The sequence below is a fragment of the Podarcis erhardii genome (assembly GCF_964252035.2).
Source record: "Podarcis erhardii genome assembly, chromosome: 1".
Taxonomy (NCBI): Eukaryota; Metazoa; Chordata; class Lepidosauria; order Squamata; family Lacertidae; genus Podarcis; species Podarcis erhardii.
Window position 1 is genome coordinate 81,840,546 of NC_138497.1, and position 18,777 is coordinate 81,859,322.

General features: G+C 44.6%; 2 long non-coding RNA genes across 2 annotated transcripts in view; both read right to left on the reverse strand.

The window, feature by feature from the left end:
* The window catches only part of LOC309328102, a 38,220-nt gene extending 23,896 nt beyond the window's left edge, over positions 1-14,324 (reverse strand). Inside the window, exons 1-2 of the long non-coding RNA XR_014150704.1 lie at positions 14,246-14,324; positions 14,072-14,153 (exon numbers count right to left, since the gene is read on the reverse strand). This is a non-coding gene — a long non-coding RNA (uncharacterized lncRNA). The remainder of the gene's footprint in view (positions 1-14,071; positions 14,154-14,245) is intronic.
* A 26-nt stretch (positions 14,325-14,350) lies between these two features.
* The window catches only part of LOC309328106, a 49,732-nt gene continuing 45,305 nt past the window's right edge, over positions 14,351-18,777 (reverse strand). The window contains exon 3 of the long non-coding RNA XR_014150705.1: positions 14,351-14,443. This is a non-coding gene — a long non-coding RNA (uncharacterized lncRNA). The remainder of the gene's footprint in view (positions 14,444-18,777) is intronic.

Below are 18,777 nucleotides of genomic sequence, written 5' to 3' on the forward strand. Positions count from 1 at the left end.
AGCCCAATCCTGTGCATGTCTACACAGGCAGGCAAATCCTATTGAGTTCAATGGAGCTTACTCCCAAGTAAGCATGCTGAAGTATTGCAGCCTATAAGGCATGCTGGGTGTCACTGCTGAAAATGCCACCTTCACCTGGTTTCTGTGCTAAGAGGCAAGGCTGTATTTGCAATATGTCCTGACAACACGTTGACATCCATTTGAAGGGCAGCACAAGCACGAGGCTTGCTCTCTGATCGTTCCCAGGAGCATTCTTTAGCCTGCACTGACCTTCACTTAAGGAGGAGCCTGCTTGCCAGTCATCCTCCTTCAAGTCGTGTCTAAAGCTGTCGTGAGCAGGGAGTGGGAGGGGCACGAACCCTCCAGGCTTCCTAAGGACAACCCAGCTAGCTCAAACTGATGTGTGCCTATTGCATTATTCAGTGGAAACTGGAGCTGAAGCAAAAGCACATTGAAATAGCTCTTGCCTGGCCACTGGGGCCACATTACCAGTGACACTGACTGACTCACTCTCCGAAACACTCCAACTGCCAGTTTTACTTCAGATCATATCTGCCAGTAATTTGATCATGTCTTCTGTGCGCGCGCACATGCACACATGCACACACACACACACACACACCAACTCTGTGGTTACTTTCCCCATCAGGCTTCTTCATCTTCCCAGCTAGAAAGCTCAGGAGCCCCATGTCAGCTTATTTTTGGCAGAATAAATCACATTTTTCTTCTTACCGGACATCAGCAGGTGGCAGAGAAATTGGCTGGTGGCACAAAATGATTTCAAGGGAAGGGTACGGAACAGGAAGGCCACAAAGGTTTATTGTGTGTGTGAAAATACATAATCCCCCAGCTCTAATAATTAGGTTCCCTGTAGCTATGTGGCTGATGAGACGCTTTCTTTGTAGGATTTACAGCAGTGATGGGGAACCTACAGTCCACGGGTCTAATTAAGCCTGCGAAGCCTCAGAGGTTAGTTCTCCAGTCCATTTTGGGCAAACCTGTACATGCCCTCGATATTTTTGAAGTTGTAAAGCAAAGGTGGGCAACCTGAAGGCAGGGACTGTCTTATTATTAATTTTTCGAGTCCCTCTCTGGGAGTCTTTTCAGGAAAAAGAAATGCTCTAAATAATGAATAAATAAGTATTTGGGTAACAGATGATACAATTAACACCAATGCTAGTTCAGCTGTTGGCTTTTAGTGGCCTAATAATGCTGGCTTGTTTACACTAGTGCTTTATTTTACTTTTCATCCACAGTTCATGAGGACATTTCCCTCAAATTACCCAATAGAGATTGGAACCTCTGCCTGTCCGACAAAGAACAGAAGTTGTGCATTTATGGTGGTCAAGCACTGGGGAAAGAATGGCAGGCTTGATGATGTTGTTGTCGCTGTGCTGCTTTAAAAAGTGTTCTTGTATTTAAACATTTCTAGTAAACCTCAATTTTCATTGAGAGCTGAAGGTGAAGCAGGGAGGGTGTGTGTGTGTGTTACATTTTATTGAAAATGAGAAATTCACATTTCCACTTTAAAGGAGAGCCAAAGCCACATACAAAATATTTTATGCTGTCTCTACTTTTTGATTCAAAGAAATGAAAGTGTGAACATATTCACATTTTGTCAGAAGCTTCCAGTTTGGTCAATCTTGTACAGCAGCATAATCATCATCATCATCATCATCATCATCATCATCATCATCATCATCATCATCATATTACCCAAGCTACTGTGACTGATGTTATCTTATGAAGCTTTTGACTTGAACTTTTCTCCCTCCCTGTGATGCTTCATAGTATCCTCAAGAGGAAGATTCAGTAGGCTTTTGATGCTTTCCCTTGCGTCCTTTTGCTAAGGAGTCTTACTAACTGTACAATCCTAACCCCATTTACCTGGGAGCAAACCCCATTGACTTGCTTCTGAATAGATAGGCTTTCCCTGTAATATATCTCTAGGTGGGAGATTTCTCTTACAGTCAGCTGCCTGCCACCAATCTTAATCTGTTTCTCTGCTGTTGCTGCCCCCTTGTGACTTCTGCTGGGGTTTACCAGTAGAAGCCCTTTGACTTGTGCTTAAACTGCCATCTCCCCGCCTTCTTCCCATGTTCATAATACAAATGGAATTCAAAACTGGCTCTGTTTTCATCTGCTACCATGCAGTAACAATGTCCACAGTGTTTAAAGGTGTTCTTAATCATCCATTGTGAAATGACACCAGGTCCAGATCTCTCAAAGCAATCACTGTAGAGTTATAATCCTACTTATCTCAGTAAATCAACCTTCAGACTTCTGGAGGGTGGTGACATTCAGTGACTAAGATCCAGGCTAGAGGAATTCACCCATGAGGGCAGCCCCACCGTGGGTGAGCAGCACAGCCTCTTGACTATTCTGCCTGCGAAGCCATGCTGGAGGAGGCACAAGTCACACATCCTGAAAGAGAAGCTTCTGGCTGCCTTTCTCCCTTTCTTGTTTATATCTCCTTATCTCTCTTCCTACATACTTAGGCTGTGTATACACACCACCTATTTAAAGCACACCCCTCCCCCCAAAAATGAAATTAAAAAATCCTAGGAACCGTAGTTTACCCATTCACATAGCTACAATTCCCAGCACCCATAACAAACTGCAGTTCTCAGGATTATTTGGGTGTGTGTGCTTTAAATGAATGGTGCATATGCATCCTAATTTTCCTTAGGAGTTGGGAAAGGGCTCTGATTGCACTAAATAATGATCTCAGGGCCAGTTGTAAGAAATAGCAAGCAGTGAATAGTAAGGAATGAGATAGGTTTTAGGTTATGCTATGCTTCTAATAGGTTGTGTTATATTCTGGATTATGTATGTTTTAATAGATTATGTCTGAATAGGATGAGAGTGTTGGAGATACGTGCAAATGTGTATGTGAATCCGGTCTTGGGTGTTTGATTTTCGTTGTTGTGTATACTGTGTATATACGGACAATGACAATAAATTTATCTAATCTAATCTAAAAGGGCAGAGCAGGGCAAATGAAATGCCTAAAAGCGCAGTCCTACACAGGTCTACAAAAAGTACATTTTGTTGAATTCAAAGGAACTCGCTTCCTGCTAAGTGGGTATACAGTTGCAGCCTAAAAGAGACAAACAATGGAAGGAGAGTCTCTCCTTCACTCTAGGTATGATTTATCTTGCATCATCTCCTGGTAGGTGGGGTAGCCCTCATTTTGCAGAGATTTTACTGAGTGGGGATCCATGTCGCCCATGAAATATCCCAGTGCTCACCAGTGCACACGTGTGTGTGCGCGTGCGTGCACACGCACACACCCACCACAGACCACCAGCTGCTTTTACCATTTCTGCATTTCTCCTCTGCTTTTAAAAAGTATTAGTCCAAACAGTCCTCTTTGAAATTTAACTGGAGACAAGATGCTTTAGGTCAGGACAAAAGAAGACTGCAAATGGGACAGTGTTCTATAAAAAGAAACTTGCTGCTGCTGCTTTTAAGATTTGGTATTGATTTTTCCTTGTGTGTGCAATATCTGTTGTTACGCACAGGGCAAAGCAGGACAGGGAGATGTCTTCAGCGCTCTTCCTTGAGACGCTGCCTGCACTGCAGTTCATTAAGCCAGATAAAGATGACAGATTTGTTAGATTTGGAAGGATATGATAATAGATTCGGTTGGCACGCGTATTTATGGTACGAAAAGAAACGAGTGCATAAAAGTTTTGAAAATCATATTAATAGAGGATCTCTGATCGAGGTATGGGGTAGGTATAAAAACCTATTGGAACCAAAAATCCCACATTGGCTATCACCATTAGAGGTGATGAGTGTTAAAAAGATCAATATGACTAGGAGGTGGATAACATATGGGAGTTTAATCGAGAAAGAAGGAAGTGTGGAAAATGAAACCATATGAAGAAGTGAAAGAACATGTAAATGATTGGCTGCATTACTTTCAGATTAATGAAATGTTTAGAAAAGAGGTCGCAGAAAGAGGCTATTTTGGAAAAGAATCTAGGTTTCAACGAGAAGTATTGAATAATGAAGTTAAAAAATTATCTATGATGTATAAATTATTATTAGAATGGCATTTGAAGGATGAAGAGGTTAAATCAGTTATGATTCAATGGGCTAAAGATTTTGGACATAACATTCAATTTGATGATTGGATAAAATTATGGAAGGAAGGGATGAGATTTACAGCATGCACCACAATTAAAGAAAATGTTATGAAAATGATATATCGATGGTATATAACACCAGCCAAATTAAGTAAGATGTATAAGGTGAGTAATAAATGTTGGAAATGTAAGGAGAAAGAAGGGACATTTTATCATATGTGGTGGGAATGTAAAAAAATGAAGTGCTTCTGGGAAATGATATATAATGAGATAAAGAAAATATTGAAATATACATTTCTTAAAAAACCAGAAGCATTCCTATTAGGAATTTTAGGTGGTGAGATAAAAAGGAAGGATCAGAAAGTATTTTTGTATGCAGTAACAGCAGCTAGAACTCTGGTGGCCCAGAAATGGAAACAAGAAGAAATGCCCACGATTGAAGAATGGAGAACGAAATTACTGGATTATGCAGAACTGGACAGATTAACAGGGAGGATTCGCAACTGACGGGACCAAAGATTCACTGAGGACTGGAATAAATTTACAGAATATATTAAAAATATTTGTGATAATGATATAACGTTTGTAAGTTTCCAAGAAGCTCTGTAAGAAGGTTTGGTAGAAATATTGTTTAAATAATATGGTAAGATAAGATATACATAGTGCAATATAAATGAAGAAATGTGAAGATATGTAATAACTACGGAAAATTATCAGACATGTTGATGGAAGTCTAAAAGAAAAAAGATGTGTGATGAATTCTTAATGTTTAATTGTGTTATAAATTTGTTTTTATTGGAAAATTAATAAAAATTATATATATATAAAAAAAGAACTGCTATTAAACATGTGAAATTAAAAAAAAAAAAATAAAGATGACTGGATGTGCCAACTCAGGCAGGAATTGGGTAATATTGCCCACTATTTCCTGCCTCACAGGGTAATAGCGCCTTGGGCCTGCTAATTCCCTCAACTGACACATTCAGACATCTTCATCTGGCTTATCTGACACATTTAGAAACTATAGGATATAAATTAAACTTGTTCTGCAGTGTACTTGACACTCTTTTAAGCAAGAGTGATCAGTAGAGCGGCCTCCATTTGTTCTCAAAACTTGGTTCTGGCAGGAAATGCTACATTATGTCTAGCAGAGGAAATGGGAATCTCAGGCCCAGGGAGACAAATGGGGCCAGATTCTCAGGACACTCCCCTCGAAACACTTCCATTTTGGAACATGCTCAGGTGCTACTTGCTTTCACCCTTTAGAGCACAATCCTACTGCTGTGTTGGTGGAGGAGTTAGGATGGCACGATGTTGCTTCTCTGCCAGCCCCCACCAATTGAAAGGACCATTACTGGAGGGAGTGGGCTCTACTATGGAAGAGGTCCCAGCTGCACCCAGGCAGGTTGGCAGCTACTATTAGAAGTTCTTCTCCCAGCAATAGGAAGCAGGAAGTCCCCAAATGGGATGGGGTGGGGTATTCAATCCTCGAGCCCCTTAGAATGCAAGCCTGGGACTGGTGTAGCAAAAAGTGGGCTGCCTCCCCTTATTTTGCCCTGGCTGGTGAGAGAAGACGGGGGCTTGGGAAGTGGTGGCAGATGCTCTTTCTTGGTTAGGACTCCCCTGTTAGTTGCTCAAGGAACTTTCCGCTGCTGATACATCGCTTTATAGCCAAAGATGCTATAATCAATGGAAGTGTTGCTGCTTCTGCCACCTGTTTGCTCCCAGCTGCCTCTTTCCCTTGCAGCTCTATGTCAGTCTGGTTGGCTTGTAAACAAAAACTCACAGAACAACAGCCAATCGGAGGATGACACATCACGACAAACGGGTTGGAACAGAAGGGGCTCCTGCAGACTGCAACATGCCACTGGTGCAATAAAACTTCATTAGTGGTAGATTTACGTTGGAGCATCTACACATCATTCTGCTTTATTAGTTCTTCTGCGCTACTTCCCCAGCTTTGATGCACTGTTGCTGTCTGGAGGGGCAACCTTAAGCTATAGCACAAGAAAAGCAGGACATACCCTTTATTCCTTGAACATATAAGACATAGCATGTGTGACACAAACTTTAGTCTTCTTTTCAGGATGTTCCTGCTCTGTTCATAGGCAATTGCTTGCTTTCTGACAGTGACACATGTAAGGATGGGTGAATCTGTTCATTTCAGTTTCTCTCAATTTCTCATTTTTCCAATCTTAAATTTGGTTCTCCACATTTCCACATCAGTTTGATGATGGTGATTTTTAAATTCCTCATGCAAATTCATCAGCATTTTAGGGTGAATTTCTCCTAATATACATATATTTGTATGCAACTTTGCCTAACATACAAATTTTTGCAAGCAATTTTCCAGAACGTAATTAATTTTGGGGTATATTATTTTTACCAACATATGCATTTCTAAGGCACATTTTATGCTAGTAAATGGACACATTGCTTGGTTGGAAAGGTGCACTGCAAAATTCAGAGAAATGCAAATTTTGAGGGACAGTTGCATATTGTTTCAGAAAGCATATATTGAATAAGTTCACCTTCAAATGCAAACTGAGCCAAACTTCTCTCCTAATCCTAGGCACAAGCAATATTTGGATAGTTTTGATCAGGGAGCGAGGTGCAATATGTGTGGATTGTGTTAGTTGGCAGCAAAGGGACATGTAAGCACGTGCAGTACACCAGATGAACTGAGCATTTTCTGTGGGCTCTGCCTCCTGACCCACCAGGATCTCCCAAGCTCTGCCTCCAGACCTGCCAGGCTCGTCCACTTGACCAACCTGGCTCCACCATGGAACTCGCTTAACAATGTGGATGGAACTTGTAGTATCTCACTGCCTTCGTCTGCTCTCCATCACCAAGGAATGGGAGTAAAATTGTGCAAATGGCTGAGTGATGCAGCTGGGCACCTGGTCGTGCTCTGACTCTTGCGGTTTGATCTTCCCCTAGATTCTCTCAAAGGGGCAACTGGGTATCACTGAGCAGAAAGGGACAAGCCATAATGGAGCGGCCCTGCCCATGAATGAAGGTCACCTGGCAGGCTACAGAGCCACAGCCACCTGCATGTCCTTGCACGACAGAGTGCTTGATTTTCCTGGCACGTCGGAGCAAAGTTCTGAAATGTAACTGAGCTCAGCCCTGGCGGCACTAATTGTTCAACTTTCAGATTTTGGAGTTTTTTAATCAGCTTGTGCCAACGGGAACAAAATTGCTGCTACCAGCAGAAGTGGTTTTTGTACGCACAGTTCCAGCCTCCCCCCCCCCCGCTTGCCGCCCAACTGTGACTGAAAATCAGACTCCATGCATTGACTTAATGTCTCCCTGCAAGCAGCCAGAAACCTTAGCCTTGTGACGCAATTCACGTGGGGTTATTTTGGGGAAGAGATGGAAGCTGTTTATAGAGATGCCTGCGGCCATAAGTCAATTGCAGCTCGCAGGTCTGTTGGTCTCTCTGCACCACCTATCAGATTACACATGGCAGGGCAATTGGGGTTGCAAGAGCCAGCACTGGCCTGACGGTCTCTCTCTCTCTCAGATATTATCTCTACCAGCTGGTTTGGTAGTTATATTCTTAAAAATGGAGGCAGACCCTTCACACAGTGGCAACATGCAGCACAGTGCCAACAAGAAAAGGGATCTGTCCCCCTTGCATCCACTGGGTTCACCCACTCGAGACAGGTAGCTCTATGCCTCTAAAAATGATATTTGCCAACTAAAACGGAGGTTTCTGTAGCAAAATGCTAATCAGCTTGTAACAGACCTGATGGAAGACACTTTTTATTTTTATTTATTTAAAACACACACACACACACATATATATATACACGCCCTGCTCTTTTGACTTCACCTTTGAACTTCCTTTTTACCAATCTTCTTGTTTGGGGGGAAGTTTCCTCTTCTGAAATCCAATGTGACCATGTTGGATTTTCTTGGCAAGTGGCTGTCTACATGTATTTTTAATTTAATAGCACCGTGGTCATTTCACCCAGTTGATTCAACAACCCTTGCATCTCGCACGAGGTCCTGGATGCCACTTGAGGTTAAATCCAGGGAGGCCGTTCCATTTGGCTGTTCTAGAGCACAGTATTGGAGGACATCTAGGAAAATTTACCTCTTTGTCATAAGCGATGCACATATGTCACAAGTCTATGTCAGGGTAATTGAAGTCCCCGTTACTGCAACATTTTCTCTTTGGGATGCTACTTTGATTCCATTCTTCCTCTCAACATCTGAAGCATCATTATCTGAAGAAAGGTAGATCTAGACTCTAAATACATTTCTGTTTGACCACATAGACCATCAGCATCACAGACAGAGCAAGCAACAGTCCATCTCCACAAAGAGGATAGCTTTTACTTGTCTCAGATTCACAAAAAATGTTAGAATTCATCTGTAATCTTTGTATTTTGGAACCATCCCACCAAGTGACCAAATATGCCTTCGCTAAGAAATCTGCAGTAATCTCTGCACATGCTTTGAAATCCAGGACTCTGTTCAAGCAGGTAGCATGCTGCTAATTACGTTAGGAAGACTTTAAAATTTTCATTTGCAAGTATGTGTGTGTGATAGTTGCCTTTTCTATTTTTCCTCTTTTTCTCCCTTTTACCAAACAAAGTTCTTCTTCTTTAATACTTGGGATATTTGCCTTCCTGGGTTTAAAACAAAATTTCTCACTAATATCTTTCCCGTGTTCTAAGAGTGCACACAGAACGATTAAACCTGCCCCTTTATGTTCTAAGGATGGGTTTAAAGTTCCTGTAAGGTTTTATGTTTATGCCATGGGCTTTGGTGAAATAAATCAAAAGCACCTTTTTAATATTTTCCTAGAGCTGGGCTGGGAGGGAAGGGTCCACTTCGGTAGGGCTTAGAAATACCCCATGCAGCTGGGGATTCCCCCCCCCCCCCCAGGTAGGTTTAGGCAGTGGTGACAATGCATTGTGATTCTTTTTTAAGGAAACATTTGCAAAAATAGAAGAGGTCTGCCAGTAGGGAAAGTCTCCTCCCTTTCCCCCGCTGATCTGTCACAATGTAATTGGGCAATTTGGGCATTGAAGGAAGTTGTCCTCATTCTTTCATGCTCCATGTGTCTCATGTCATATGGGATTATCTCACACACTGTACAACAATAAGGAGACCAGATTTACAGCATGCCTTCCCCTTTTGCTTTCACAGGGTACATCCAGGACAACTGATCCCTCACATCAGACTCCTTTCCTGAAGCCAAGGGCAGAGTGGGAAGTGCAGGCAGACAGAAGCACCCATTATGGAAATGGGTCGTGCCAGGGGTGTCTCTTGATGTCAGATGCTATGGGACTCAACAGAGGGTAATCAAATCAAATGCTGAATATCTGCTCTCATTAATCAGATGGATTTAAAAAATGCAGACTTAAGGGCAAAAGCATGAATATGGAGATGAATCAGAATAAAAGAAGGGGCTGCTCCAGGCCTCATCTTCCTCAGGTCACCAGGAGAGCAGGGAGCAAGGAAGGGCTCTGTGCGGAATGAGCAAGAAGGCTGAAATCATGCCTTGGGCACTGCTAGAGCCTGTGGGGGCCAGGGCTGCTTGTCACGCTAAGGATGCATCTGAGGGGTGAAACAGTCAAAATGGCCTTGATCCTCAGGGTTGCAAATGGCCCATTCTCTCCCCTCCCCCGCCAGCCTTGGCAATCTAATTCTCAAATTAATTATGTGAAATTGACAGATCTGGTTCAGGCTGGCATCTACCAAGAACCAGGGACAGTGAAAGGAAGGGAAGACTATCTTACTGAGGGGCTACTGAGGGCAGCAGGGCTTCGAAACACCATTTTCTGAAGGCATCCGCTCATTAGGACCAGGGTGGGAGGCTATTTTCATCCCCAGAGTCACAAGCCCATCTGGGCAACCTTCTGGGGACTGCATGCTGGAGGTGGACAGTTGGAGCAATGAATATGCACATTCATTGCAGCAATAATATGAATATTACCTTTGAAGAGTAGGCTAGTTTCTGTACACACTCACCCACACCCCTCTCTAGCTTCCACCCAAGAGGCAACCAAGAGGCATTATTAGAGTTCAAGGACACATTCTAGCCAAGCAAACTCAACAAGGGTGTAAAGCACAGCTGAGCAGGGGCGGGGGGGAGTTATATGGAGCTAGAAAAACTTGGATGGACACATTTGGCCCCCAAGCCTGAGGTGGCCTCCACTCTACTTTAGGGGGTGGAATTGACCACTCTCCCATCAACCGGAGGGCTCCCTTTGCACAGCACCCCATCCCTGAGAGCCCCCCCGCCTGCTCTCCCCCCCCCCCCGCCGCCAGAACTGGGAAGTGGAGTTCTTTGTGTAGTTAAAAGGGGCAGAGCCTACCTGAGAGCGCACAGTCAGCTCCAGAGCTTCACCCTCCCTACCCTGCCTTTGTTTAATGCTCTTTTATTACAGGTTAACTTCTTTTACAGGTATTCGGGAGCTGCTACGGTCTTAAGATGGTTGCTGTTAAGGGACCAGGAAGGAAATTCCCTGCATTGGCAAGTTTCGCCTTCCCCGTAGCAAATGTCACAACTTTGGCAGTTTTAGGCCTTGGGCGGAATCCTTTAGTCTATCTTCTCTAAATGGGGGGGGGGGGTTGAAGCGGTGATGCACCCCCCCAGGGCAACGATCCCAGGGTTCCCCATTAAAGGGGCTGAGTCGGAGGGGAGTCACTGGTCATACGCTGAAAGGTTGTCAGTGTTGCGGTGAAATGGCAGTGGACACTGTGTAAACAAATGTCTTCCAGAGCCAGCCCACTTCTCAGACAGACCTGATTACCCTGATGTGCTCCAGATCCCCAGCTGGGACTGGGAGAGATACACACCCAATGCCTAACCCAAGGTCTTCCTACATCTGAAAGTTTAAATAAAGTTGTGGCCAATTTAATCCCATAACACGTTGTCATGAGTTTTTCATTTCTTCCGGGTGGCTCTTGGGGTTAGAGGTCTCCACCTGGGCACGCAAAAAACACTGTGACAATCTACGGAGATATTAGTGTAGACTTTCCATTATGCTTTCTTACACCTGCTGCCCTTCTACCTTATCATTCCAGGAAGTGTCATCTGTTCTACTAGGTCATCCCAGAGGTTTGCTGGCTCAGACGATCACTGATGGTCCAAATTCTAGAGTGTTCATCCAAAGTAGCAGTATGTCTCTTTTTCCACGAGCACAAGGATTCCCCCAACCCTCAGGAGCAGATTTGGGGAAGGTGGAAGAGAGGAACGGGTGTGTGTAATTACGTTGTGCTAACAAAACAAGGGCGTTGGAAACTGCCCATTGCCAACAGAGTCCATTGAAATGTGGGGGTTTTTTAAGATAGATTCCCTCCCCCTTCTTATCTCTGTGGCATCCGTCTCTCCAGCAGCCTGCTTGCAGAGTGGCACTCTTTGAATTTCTCCTGCAGGCCCAGAGAGCGTCCTGGGTCTAAGCTGCTCATGAAAACTGCCCGCAGGAGCTACTGCAGGGAGATACAGAGCCATGTCACATCTTGCTGCAGTCTGCACGGTGTGCATTGCGTAGCCCTCCCTGCTTTGCCGGCTGACTCAGCAGTGGAAGAGAGTGGATGGCCCGTGTCATTACGGTAATCCTCCATTTCCAGGAGAAATTCAAAGGGTTTCTCCAGGGCAGATGTCCTGAATGCAGAATTCAGCAATGGCCGCAAGGTGATCCAAAGATGCTACTCTCCATACATCTCAGTTTTCAGGATCTCTACCTTGCCCTGGCCCACACCATATCTACCAACCCTTCTTGTTTTTTCTCTTAGTATATTTGCACTGATATTCACCCTCCCCCAAACCCCCCACCCCTATTGCGTATGTAAGGAGAGATCCAGCAATCTATATAGCCAAACATATGCAGACATCCAAAGCCCACCTGATAATTAGGTGAGGGTAAAAGTCCCATCAGCAGGCACAACCTCTTCAGACCACACCAGCTTCTCCTTCCTACTGTCAACTTATCTGTTGCTGCCCTCCTAACAAATAAGACACAGAAACCTTGAACCAATGAGGCACTCTGGGTCCTGCTTGGCAGGGTGCTTGTTTATTGTGTGTGGGAAAGGGCCTGGGCTGAGTTCTGTGACATCATTATGGCACCCACATCATTGCCATGGGCTGACTGGCTTCTTCTCTGAGCGATACCATGAGGACGTTGTTCGCACACAATGTCGTGAACTGCTTAGGAAGTGGACACACACACTATGGGCGTGGCTGCCATTGTTGCTATGCTGTTTTCCAGCCATGTGGGCTTTATTATAACAGCTGAAGTTGACACATTCTCAAGATGATAAATTCCGTGCCCAGTACCAGAAATTCTGCACTTGGAGTTGTCGAGTTCACACAGTCCTTCTAAAGAACAATTTGGTTGTTTTGGGGCACTACATTACATTCCCCTTCTATTACAACTGAATCTGATGATGGTGCTGGATTTGCTCATTCACTGCAAAACACATCCACAGGTTTCAGATTTTCAGTCGGAGTGTAAATATCCAAGAAATTACTGTTCTGCGAACAGCCAGGATCACTTGAAAGGATTGATTCAAATGTCCATGACTCCTTGAGAACTTCCCCAAAATGTCCAGCAGGGGGAGCGTTTAGATTGCTCCTAGTGCTTGGTCAGACACACCAATACTGCAAGCGGCTGCCACTGCTGCTTCCCACCAAGTAGGAGAGTTTGGGGGACATTATAAAACCCACCAATTTATTTAACCTGTTTCCCCAGGGGTTTCCTTTACAACAGTGCCCTAGAGTAGAAAAGGAAAGTTTGACAGTGAAGAAATTATGATTCCAAGTTGCATTTTTCTACCTGCTGTGGTTCACCATTTCCTTTGTTTACTATTGAGTCTAATTCAAAAGAGGCAGGACTCAAGACAGCCACTGGACGCCATTGCCTTTATTATGCGTTCACTATTCTTCCATTGATTTTGAGCACCAGCCTCTCTTGACCTGACTTGATTATATTGAAAAGGCTGGACCCAGGTTTGTGTATTACTGTGTTGAAAACTGAGCCAGTTTGAGCCATGTACATCTCCCGGCTTCAGCATGTCACGCACCATGCTGTATGCTCAGGAACTCAACAGATCAAAGGTCACGAAATATCATGTTCGGGCAGAGTCAAGCATACCCATCTTCTCCAGCTCTGTTGCTCGGTTTGCAGGACTGCTTCCCACCCACCATGCCATGGTCCAACCCCTGGCATGAAACATTTGCATGCTTGAGAAGCACCCATCCCACAAAAGCCACCCTGAAGTCCTCCTTCCTAAGTCCTCCTTCAAACAATCACCCAAATGCACTGCCATTTTGCACATCCTTTCCATGGTGAATAAGATGTTCTCTCTTTGCTGTACCAGCCTCTGGACTGTCTCACTAATACATTGCCACTAGCAGAGAGAAGAAGGCATGGTCCTTCTTGGGAGACAAGGCTGCACTTTGGGTGTCTTCCCCTCTCCTTCTTTAGCTCCCTACAAAGTTGTGTTTTCATCATGATGTTGTCACAGCTCTGTTAGAGAGAGCTGAGTTCCCAACACCAATTTTGGTGGGGGTGGGGCAATGTTGCTGTGGATATTATGAAAAGTAGGTTTCCCGAAAAATCGTTTTCTTTGAATGAATAACCTCTAGACAGGGCAGAGCTTGAAGCATGAAAACTGGGAGATGTCGGAGCTTTTATTCCAACATAGCACTTTGCACTTACCCAGCGGATGTTGTCCCTGTGTGAGCAATATGACTGGAAAGGCCAGGCATATTTGTAAGAGATTTGGGAAAGTAGAAGTGCAGATAGATGACTAAGGATAAAATGAATATTAGACTTATGTGTATAAGGCCTGACAGCCAATTAAAAGACTGCTTTAATTAATTTAGCCAATTAATTGATTTAATTAATCAATTAACTGTAAATAAATGTGCAGATGGCTGAAACCTCAACAGAGGTGCCTTTTTGAGATAATGGAGGAAATGCAAGTTAAATTAGAAAGAAACAAAAACTTACCACTCACGGTCAGAAGAAATGGCCATCTCTAATGGGTTCTTTTTCATTCCTCCTTACAGTAGCATATCAGACTCAAACTGGCCTAAAATCAAACAAACGAACAAGTATGCACTGAACTTGCAACCTTCCTGGTTTAAAATGTCTTCCTACTGATTTAAATGGAATATCCAAGACCTTAAATTCTTGCTGGAAATGTCTATGGGAAATCCATTCTGAGCTGGCCCATGCAGGGAAAACAGAAGAGTCTAGGGGTGCTGCTGCCAGTGCACTCTCTCCTCCATTCCCAGTGATGGAAACATTTGGCACCAGCTCTTATTATGGCAATATTGGATTAAATATGTTTTCCTAGCAGGTGAGCATATTGAGGCTGGGCTGCAAAATAAAGCAATCATTTCATTTTCAGTTGGCATGAATTTAAATAAATTAATATGTTCACATTAGCAATATTTCCCTCTGGATGGTCCAAATGATTTTCAATATCCTACAAAGGGGAGAGCAGAAAAGGACATGTGTGTGTAGTGAAGGACTTCTAATCAATGCAAAGGGGCAGGATGAAGACAGTTGTGACATAGGAGAGCCACCTGGTCATTTAAAAAACGCAATTACTTTTTAAAAAGTGGCACCTTGAGCCCTTCAATCGCAGAAACCTCCAGTATGAGCAAATTATGAGCATTGGAAGGGGCACTACAGAGACCCTAGCATGGGTATGGGGGACTTTGCCTTGCTGGTAATCATGATTTGGGTTGCTGGCCCGCCCCACCTGGCACTAGCAATTTGCACGGGGGGGGGGGGGGGAAGCTTCCCATTCATTTTAATGGGAGCTTTCTTCCTATACAAGTTGTCAGTGCAAGAAGCCCAGTCTGAATTGGAACCATTTTTTTAAATAATAATAAGAAACCTGACCTAGGGTCTGAAACTGCCCCAAGACCACCAAGTTGGCAATTTGTGTTCAGAAAGGTACAGCTACAGCTCTCATATGTCATCTTCTTTGGCCTGTGATTTGAAGAGCCCTTAAAGCAGCAGCTATGTCGAAAGCCACAGAAAGAGAGAGAGAGAGAGAGAGAGAGAGAGAAGAGGCTGTGGCTCCACAGTTTAGTCAGAAGAAAGACTATCAGCCATATGCCTCTTATGAAAGTAGGAGTGTTTGCAACACGCTGTTAGAAGTACTGTATTTCTCATAACAGTTTCCTTGTTTGCTTAGACAAAGGGAAGCAAAATACACCCAGCTGCGTTCACATATAAAGATCAGCACACACTATCATTAACATGCGTTCAGGACTTCAGGGGCTCCAATTGTCCACAAAAAGATTGCCTTAAGACATCAGTAGCAGAATGCCTCTTTGGCAAGCAAAAAGGAGAGTTATAGACACATCAGGCCTGTTGCCCCATTCCCACCAGTCCGTCAAGCCACCTCCTTTTCTCCCTTCCAGCTTTCCCTCCTGTTTATGCCACAACACTTCCAGGTGCTGCTTCCCCTTCTAGAATGATAAATGTGCCAGTTTCAGCAGGAGGCAGAGCAGCTATCCCTAAGCAGCAGGATTATGGGACAGCAACGCCAGCCATTCACAATTTAACCGAGCAGAGCTAGGCTAGGCCATGAGAAAGGAAACATGTCCACCTTTCTGCTGCAAATTGAAGATACAAACTCATTGAGAAAGAGTCCAGCTGTAGCTGTTTGCAAAGACAAGGTCAGATCTTATGGGATGTGTTGACAATGTCTGGAGATAGAACAGAACAGGCAACCAAAATAGCCAAAGTAACTGGTTTCTTTCCAGTACTTTATTCCTTGCTTGTCGGCCAGTGCTGCGTTTTTCAGCCTGTGTCAGGGCATACCATAGGCGCCGACTCCATGGGGCCTGAGGGGGCCCGAGCCCCCTCAAAAATTCGTTTGGGGGGGCTCTGCCCCCCCCAATAATTTAAGAAAATTATTAGTTATATTATGCTTTGTAAAATCACAAAATTATGTTGGTATTTTTTATTTTCCTTGTTTGACGATAGTTACCTTTTAAAATACATTCAGCAATGAGTTAAAACAAAGCCACTCCCGATCTAGAGAGGGGGTGGGGTTGCGGGCTCTCGACCCATCAACAATCTCGCGGGGCTGGCGTCAGCCCCGCCAAAAGCGGGGATTCCCCCTAGCTCATTAATATTCACCGCCCACGGCGGCAGCCAATCGGCTGCCGCAAAGGGCGGGCCCTCACAGGTTCACTTAAGGTCGGGGCAGCCCGGGGCTCGCCCCTTTCGTTCCCCCAGCAGCAGCGGTTTGGAGGTCTTGGGCCCCCCCTAATATTTTTTATAAGTCGGTATGGGCCCCCGCCCCCCCCAATATTTTTTATAAGTCGGCGCCCCTGGGGCATACCTTTCTAAAATCATACTTCCTAAGCTTGGAATGAGGCTCAGTGTGAACTAAAACAAAAGAAGAGCAATACTGATCAGGCTCCTTCCAGCCTACGCTTTGCCAATATGGTGCTTTCCAGATGTTTTGGACTACAATTCCCATCAGCTCAGCTGTGCTGAGTGGAACTGATGGAAGTTGTAGCCCAAAACAGCAGGAGGACATCAGATTGGTGAAAATGGATCTACTCTAGTAACCTGCCTCAAATAGTAGACACCCAGAAGCTTTTGCTTAGCCCACACACAGTGCATGAAGTCTACAGTCATAATTTTGCAACCCCAGCAATTGATTCTCAGAGCTATTTTGCCTCTGAACATAGACCCATAGAGCCAGGAAGTACTTCAAATGTCATCTAGTCAAACCCCCATGCAGTAAAACTGCTGCTACAGTATCCAGTCTCTGTTAAAAAAATAAAAAGAACAAAAAACTTGTACAGAAAGTTGACCACCTTCTGAGCTGATCTGTCCCACTTTTGAGCAGCTTGTACAATATTTAGTTAAACTCCCCCAATCAAGCCTAAAAGTCATTGATAGACCTACCAATCCTGCAGGAGTGTGTCTAATTACATTTTAAAGTCATCTAACCTAATGGCTGTCACTACACCTTGTAGGAGTGTGAATTCCATAGGTTTAATTGTTCCATAAGTACTTTATGGCCCTGAGACCTCAGGGTATAGGGCAGTATATAAATATAATAAATATAAATAAATAATAAATAATCTTTCTTGAATCTATTGCTGGACAATTTCCACAGGTAACCCTGAATTCTTATGAGATAACTTAATCAAATTATGAGTTGTGTGAAGGAGATGATTCTCTCTATACATTCTTTTCTTCACACAACACATTTTATTAAGTAGTCTTATATGCTACTCATATCTTCTTCTTCTAAACCTGCATTATTTTTGTGTATACCTTCCTACACCTTTTCCAGTTCTCTTTAACAGCCTTCACATTAAATTTGCCTCTTTACCCACCCCACCCCCTCCGTGTGCACACTGAGACTGCACCCACATCACGCACTTAAAACACATTTTAAGCACTTCCCCCCCCCCCACGAAGAATCTTGGGAGTTGATGTTTGTTAAGAGCGCTGGGAATTGCAGCATTAAATGTGCTTTAATGCTGTGCATTCAGCTTTGATGTAAATGCTTTCATTGAGCTAGCAACCATGACCGCAAGATCTTTCCTTGGAAAATCACTGCCAGTTCAAGACCTGCCACTGCATATGTGAAGGCTTTCCAGAACGCATCGCTTTATGCTTACATTGAACCTCATCGGCTGCCCATTCACTCAGTTTAGAGAGCTGCTTTGGCATTTCTTCACTGGTTGCTTGGGTTCCATACCCCACCCCCATATATATATATATATATTGGGGTTTTATATTTCAGCACGCGTTTTGGAACCCTGAAGAAATCAACGTTCCAAAAAGGACGCAGGGAAACGCCCAGCTTCAAATAGCAGCCGGTGGAGGGCAAGAGGAGTGACGACGGGGGGCGGAGCTTAGGGGCTCGCCCCCGCAGTCTCCTCCCACTGGTTTAGTTAACTCGTTTACAGAGCGCTCGGAGAGGGCTTAAGATTCACTAGGAATAGGGCGCTTGACGGTAAATGTGAAGCTCTGGATTTAGTGGTTTTCCACGCCGGCTTTAGACGGTCGTGTGCATTACAGTACTGGACTTCCTTCGAAATGTGGTAATTCTGGCTGGCTGCACCCCAGGGCCCCCCTGCTCACTGGACTTCTGCCCCAGAGCCCTACACAGAGGAAGAGAAACGGGTCTCTTTGCACCTCGTCTGGAAAAAATAAGAGCCGAAAAGAAGCAGGCTGCGGACTGATAGGGAAGCGCGAGAGAGGGACTCGTTTTTGCAAATAAGAGGCATGGGATCCGCGACACTTCCGCCTATGATCTCGCCTTCACTTAAAAACAAACAAACCCTTCCCTCCAGCCCCACTGGAAGCCGTGCAGGGAAAGGGGCAGTGGAAGGCTGTCTGAGCCCCGCAGCTTGTTGTCGCTATTGCAGTGCGTGGGGGAATCTGCTCCTTGGGCAATGGTGCTTCCCGGCACTTGAGAGCAACTTGGCAGGCGGAGGGAACGGGGCGCTAATTACCTTTGTCACCAGCTCCTTTTCTACCCTAAAGTGAGCAGGAAGCATATAATCTGCCCTGTCAGAGAGGAGGCTGCGGAGGGTGAAAGCCCCGCCCCCGCCCGCCCCCGGCCTCCTGCAGCCCCACATGCCTGGAGTCGCAGGGCTGTCATGGCCAAAACACAGGCTTGGCTGACAACAAACATTGGCTAGGAAAAGCGAGGTGGGCGG